Genomic DNA, 5,301 nt, shown 5'->3' on the forward strand with positions numbered 1-5,301 from the left:
CCTACTTTAACAGGAACTGAATCGAGTATTGTTGGACCTGCTGTTTCTGTAAATAATTTTGAACTAAAACCTAACATGATTCAAATGATACAACAATTTGCTCAGTTTGATGGTTTGTAAGACGAGGATCCAAACACCCATTTAGTAAATTTTTTGGAATTCCGCGACACCTTTAAGATCAATGGGTTTCTGACGATGCCATTCGCCTTCGGTTGTTTCCTTTTTCATTATGGAATAAGGTTAAATAGTGGTTGAAGTCGTTACCATGAGGGTCAATCACTACTTGGGAACAAATGACCGAAAATTTTTTACTTAAATATTTTCTGCCAGCCAAAACGGCTAAATTGAGGAATGATATCTCCTCTTTTGCAGATGGATTTAGAAACACTTTATGATGCATGGGAAAGATACAATAATTTATTGAGAAAGTGCCCTCACCATGGGTTACCTTTATGGTTACAGGTTTAGACCTTCTGCAACGGTGTGAACCCCTCAACTAGGCAAATGGTCGATGCAGCTACCGGTGGAACCATAAATAACAAAAAACCTGAAGAGGCTTACGAATTTATAGAGGAGATGTCACTGAATAACTATTAGTGGCAAGTCATGAGAACAAAGCCCACGAAATCGGCCAGTGTTTTCAACCTAGATGCAGTCACCATGTTATCAAACCAGGTAGAACTCTTGAATAATAAGATTGACGGTCTATGTGGTTCTACGCAGGTACATCCGGTGATGTAGTGTGACACGAGTGGAGGAGGAATGGGCAATTAAAAATATTTACCCTTCAGCCCCAGCATGGAGAACGAACAAATAAATTATATGGGTAATAATCTTCGACCTCAAAATAATCCTTACAGTAACACTTACAATGCAGGTTGGAGGAACCACCCAAACTTCTCATGGGGAGGCCAAGGAAATCAGAGACCACCACCCCCTCCAAGCTTCCAACAATAACCTTACCAGCAAGAGAAAAAGCCGAACCTTGAAGAGATGATGACGAAGTTTATTTCAGTGGCAGAAACCCGTTTTCAAAACACTGAAACTGCACTTAAAAATCAACAAGCATCGATTCAAGGGCTCAAGAATCAAATAGGACAGTTGGCTAAGATGATTTCAGAGAGACCATAAGGGAGCTTGCCTAGTAACACCGAACCCAACCCAAAAGAGCACGTGAAAGCAGTTACCCTAAGGAGTGGAAAAGTGTAAACTGAATATGAAAAGAAGCTACCACAAGAAGCTGATAGGAAAGAGGATGAGGAGGTAAAACCCAAAATCAGTGACAAATCGGTGTTGAGGGAATATAAACCACCAATCCCATATCTATCAAATTTGAAGAAAGACCGGATGGATGCAAAATTCGATAAATTTCTTGAACTTTTTAAACAGTTGCATATTAACTTACCTTTTGTTGAAGCTATCTCGTAGATGCCTACATATGCAAAATTTTTAAAGGAGCTTCTAACAAATAAAAGGAAGTTTGAAGAGTTGTCTACAGTAGAACTCAACGAGGAGTGCTCGGCCATACTCCAAAATAAACTGCCAACCAAACTGAAAGATCCAGGAAGCTTTACTATTCCCTGCTTAATTGGTAGTTTAAATGTTGAAAAGGCACTAGCTGATGTAGGCGTTAGCATTAATTTGATGCCTTACAAAATGTTCAAGCAACTCGGCCTTGGGGAACCAAAACCTACTAGGATAAGTATTCAACTAGCTGATAGATCTGTTAATTATCCTAGGGGTATTATTGAAGATGTACTAGTAAAAGTAGATAAATTTATATTCCCTATTGATTTTTTTGTGCTTGACATGGATGAGGATGTTGAGGTGCCTTTAATTTTAGGTCGCCCATTTTTAGCCACTGCTAGGGTTGTTATTGATGTGGGTGATGGTAAATTTGTGCTTAGGGTAGGTGACGAAGAGATTATTTTTAAAATTTATGATGCCATGAAATTTTCTAGAGAACAAGATGACTCCTGCTATTTTATTGATTCTATTGATCATGCTACTCAAGATTCTTTACAGGAAATTGTTCATAAGGACACGTTGGAACTGTGTCTTACCCAAAGAGAGGAGGTAAATGACGATGATTCTATGTTAGGTAAGACAAAAGTTGAATTAAATTCTAATGAGTCTTCACTGAGAAAGAAGAATTATAAGGGTATTGAGGTAAACAATAAATTAAAATTAAAACCTTTTGTTGAAAAACCTCCTAAATTGGAATTGAAGCAACTACCAAATCACCTAGAATATGTGTTTCATGGAAATAATTCCACATTACCAGTGATTATTGCTTCAGATTTATAGCCAACCGAAAAGGACGAGTTACTTCAAGTGTTGAAGGAGCATAAAAGAGTTATAGCTTGGAAGATTTCTGATATAAGAGGGATTAGTCTTTTTTTTACACACATAAATTTCTAATGGAGGATGAATATAAACCTTGTGTGCAAGCTCAAATACGACTGAATCCTAACATGAAAGAAGTTGTAAAAGCTGAGGTAATTAAACTTCTACATGCTGGAGTTATTTATCCTATCTCTGACAGTTCTTGGGTGAGTCCTGTGCAGGATCTCCCTAACAAAGGAGGCATGACTGTTGTGGCTAATGAGAAGAATGAATTGATCCGAACATGAACAGTCATGGGATGGAGAGTTTGCATTAACTGTAGGAAGTTGAACGATGCCACCAGAAAAGATCATTTTCCCTTACCATTCTTTGATCAGATGTTGGAAAGATTATCTAGGCATGTGTATTATTGCTTCCTAGATGGACTCTTTGGTTACTTCCAAATCCCAATAGCTCCTGAGGAACAAGAGAAAACGACATTTACATGTCCATATGGCACGTTTTCTTATTGAGGAATGCCTTTTAGATTATGTAATGCTCTTGCTACTTTTCAGCAATGCATGTTGGCCATTTTTGATGAACTCGTGGAATACATTATGGAGGTGTTTATGGATGACTTCTCGGTATTCGGTAACTCTTTCCATTTTTGCCTTAAAAATTTAAAATGAGTTCTAATGAAATGTAAGGAAATGAACCTTGTACTGAATTGGGAAAAATGTCACTTCATGGTTCGTGAAAGGATTGTGCTAGGCCACAAAATTTCTAGCAAAGGGATCAAGGTTGAGAAAGAGGAAATTGAAACTATTGAGAAATTACCTCCCCGTAGTTCAGTTAAGGCTAGTCGAAGCTTTTTAAGACATGCTGGATTTTATAGAAGATTTATTAAGGATTTTTCTAAAATAGTTAAGCCTTTAACGAATTTACTAGAAAAAGATGTGCCTTTCAATTTCAATCAGGAATGTTTAGAAGCACTTAATACTCTTAAGGATAAATTAATTAATGCTCCGATTGTAGTTGCACCTGATTGGAATTTACCCTTTGAACTAATGTGTGATGCGAGTGATTTTGCAGTAGGTGCGGTTCTTGGACAGCGAAGAGACAAGCATTTTCAACCGATCTATTATGCTAGCAAGACATTGAGAGCTGCACAAGAAAATTATACGTCGACTGAGAAAGAATTATTGGTTGTGGTTTTTGCATTCAATAAATTTAGACCATATTTAATATTATCTAAAGTTGTCGTATACACTGACCATTCAGCTCTTCGATATATCCTTTCTAAATCAGATGCAAAACCTCAACTAATAAGATGGATATTATTATTGCATGAATTCGATTTAGAAATTCAAGATAAAAAGAGAGCAGAAAATCTTGCAGCAGATCATCTGTCTAGATTAGAAAGCCCACATCTTAAGGAGCTTGATGAACGTGAGATAAATGACTCATTTCCTGAAGAACAACTCCTAGTTATAACTGACTCTGAAAGTCCTTGGTTTGCAGATATTGCAAATTATCTAGTTGCTAACATCATTCCAAAAAGGTTAACACATCATCAAAAGAAGCGATTCTTTACTGATGTGAAAAATTATTTTTAGGAGGATCCTTTTCTTTTTCGTGTATGTGCAGATCAAGTAATTCAGAGATGTGTCACAAAATTAGAAGCGAGTAAGATCCTGGAACACTGTCACTCAAGCTCAACAGGAGGACATTACAATGGAACTAAGACAGCACATAAAGCGCTCAAATCAGGTTTTTATTGGCCCACACTGTTTGAAGACGCTAATAAGTATGTTACTTCTTGTGATAAGTGTCAGAGAATAGGTAATATCTCTAAACGTGACGAAATGCCTCAAACATATATGCTATCATGTGAAATATTTGATATTTAGGGTATCAATTTTATGGGCTCATTCCCTAGTTCGTATGGCAATAAATACATCCTAGTCGATTATATGTCAAAATGGGTAGAAGCTCAAGCTTTACCTACTAATGATGCTAGATGGTAGTGAGATTTCTCAAGAAGCTCTTTTCTCGATTAGGAACACCTAGAGCAATTATTAGTGATAGGGGTACACATTTTTGTAATGCTTAATTTGATAAAGTGCTTAAGAAATATGGAGTGCATCATAGGATAGCTACCCCTTATCACCCTCAAACTAGTGGACAAGTTGAAGTCACCAATCGAGAACTAAATGCATCCTAGAGAAAATCATAGAATCAAATAGGAAGGATTGGGCGACAAAAGTAGATGACGCTTTATAGGCCTATAGAACCGCTTTTAAAACCCCCATAGGAATATCTCCTTATAAACTTATTTATGGGAAAAGTTGTCATTTACTGTTTGAACTAGAACACAAGGCATTCTAGGCTATAAAGTTTCTAAACTTTGATCTCAAACTTGCAGGAGAGAAAAGGTTGATGCAGTGAAACGAGCTAAATGAGTGGCGAGCTAGTGTATATGAGAATTCACGATTATAAAAGGAAGCAACGAAGCACCGCCATGATGCTCGTTTAAAGCAACACAGGCAATTTGAAGCTAGAGATCTTGTCCTGATATACAACTCAAGGCTCAAATTTTTTCCTGGGAAGCGAAAATCACGATGATCAGGCCCATTCGTAGTGCAAACCGTTTTTCCATATGACACAGTAGAGGTAAGTCATCCAACCGATAGCACTTTCAAGGTAAACGGACATCGTCTTAAAATTTATAACGATGAGGATTTTAAAGATAATAGAGATGAGCTAAAATAAATATTAGTTGTAATAGAAATTTAACAAAAGTGGGCAACAACCTAATGGTTAAGCATTTACTTCTTTTGTCTTGCTTACCTGTGTTTGAGCCTCGCCATTCCCCTCCATTTCATTTTAAATTGTGACCAAATTTGGGTAATTTATCAGGCAATCCCTTAAGACTTGAAAACTCTAAATATTTAGTCCTTTTCCTAATTACCCTAG

The 5,301-nt window shown here is 36.9% G+C and overlaps 1 non-coding gene across 1 annotated transcript; it reads right to left on the reverse strand.

Annotated features, from left to right (window-relative positions):
• Positions 1-341: 341 nt before the first annotated feature.
• LOC121204334 (small nucleolar RNA R71) lies at positions 342-446 on the reverse strand. The gene has a single exon (XR_005899261.1). It is a non-coding gene; the product is annotated as a small nucleolar RNA R71 (small nucleolar RNA).
• Positions 447-5,301: the final 4,855 nt, after the last annotated feature.

Source organism: Gossypium hirsutum, chromosome A07 (genome assembly GCF_007990345.1).
Source record: "Gossypium hirsutum isolate 1008001.06 chromosome A07, Gossypium_hirsutum_v2.1, whole genome shotgun sequence".
NCBI classification, from domain to species: Eukaryota; Viridiplantae; Streptophyta; class Magnoliopsida; order Malvales; family Malvaceae; genus Gossypium; species Gossypium hirsutum.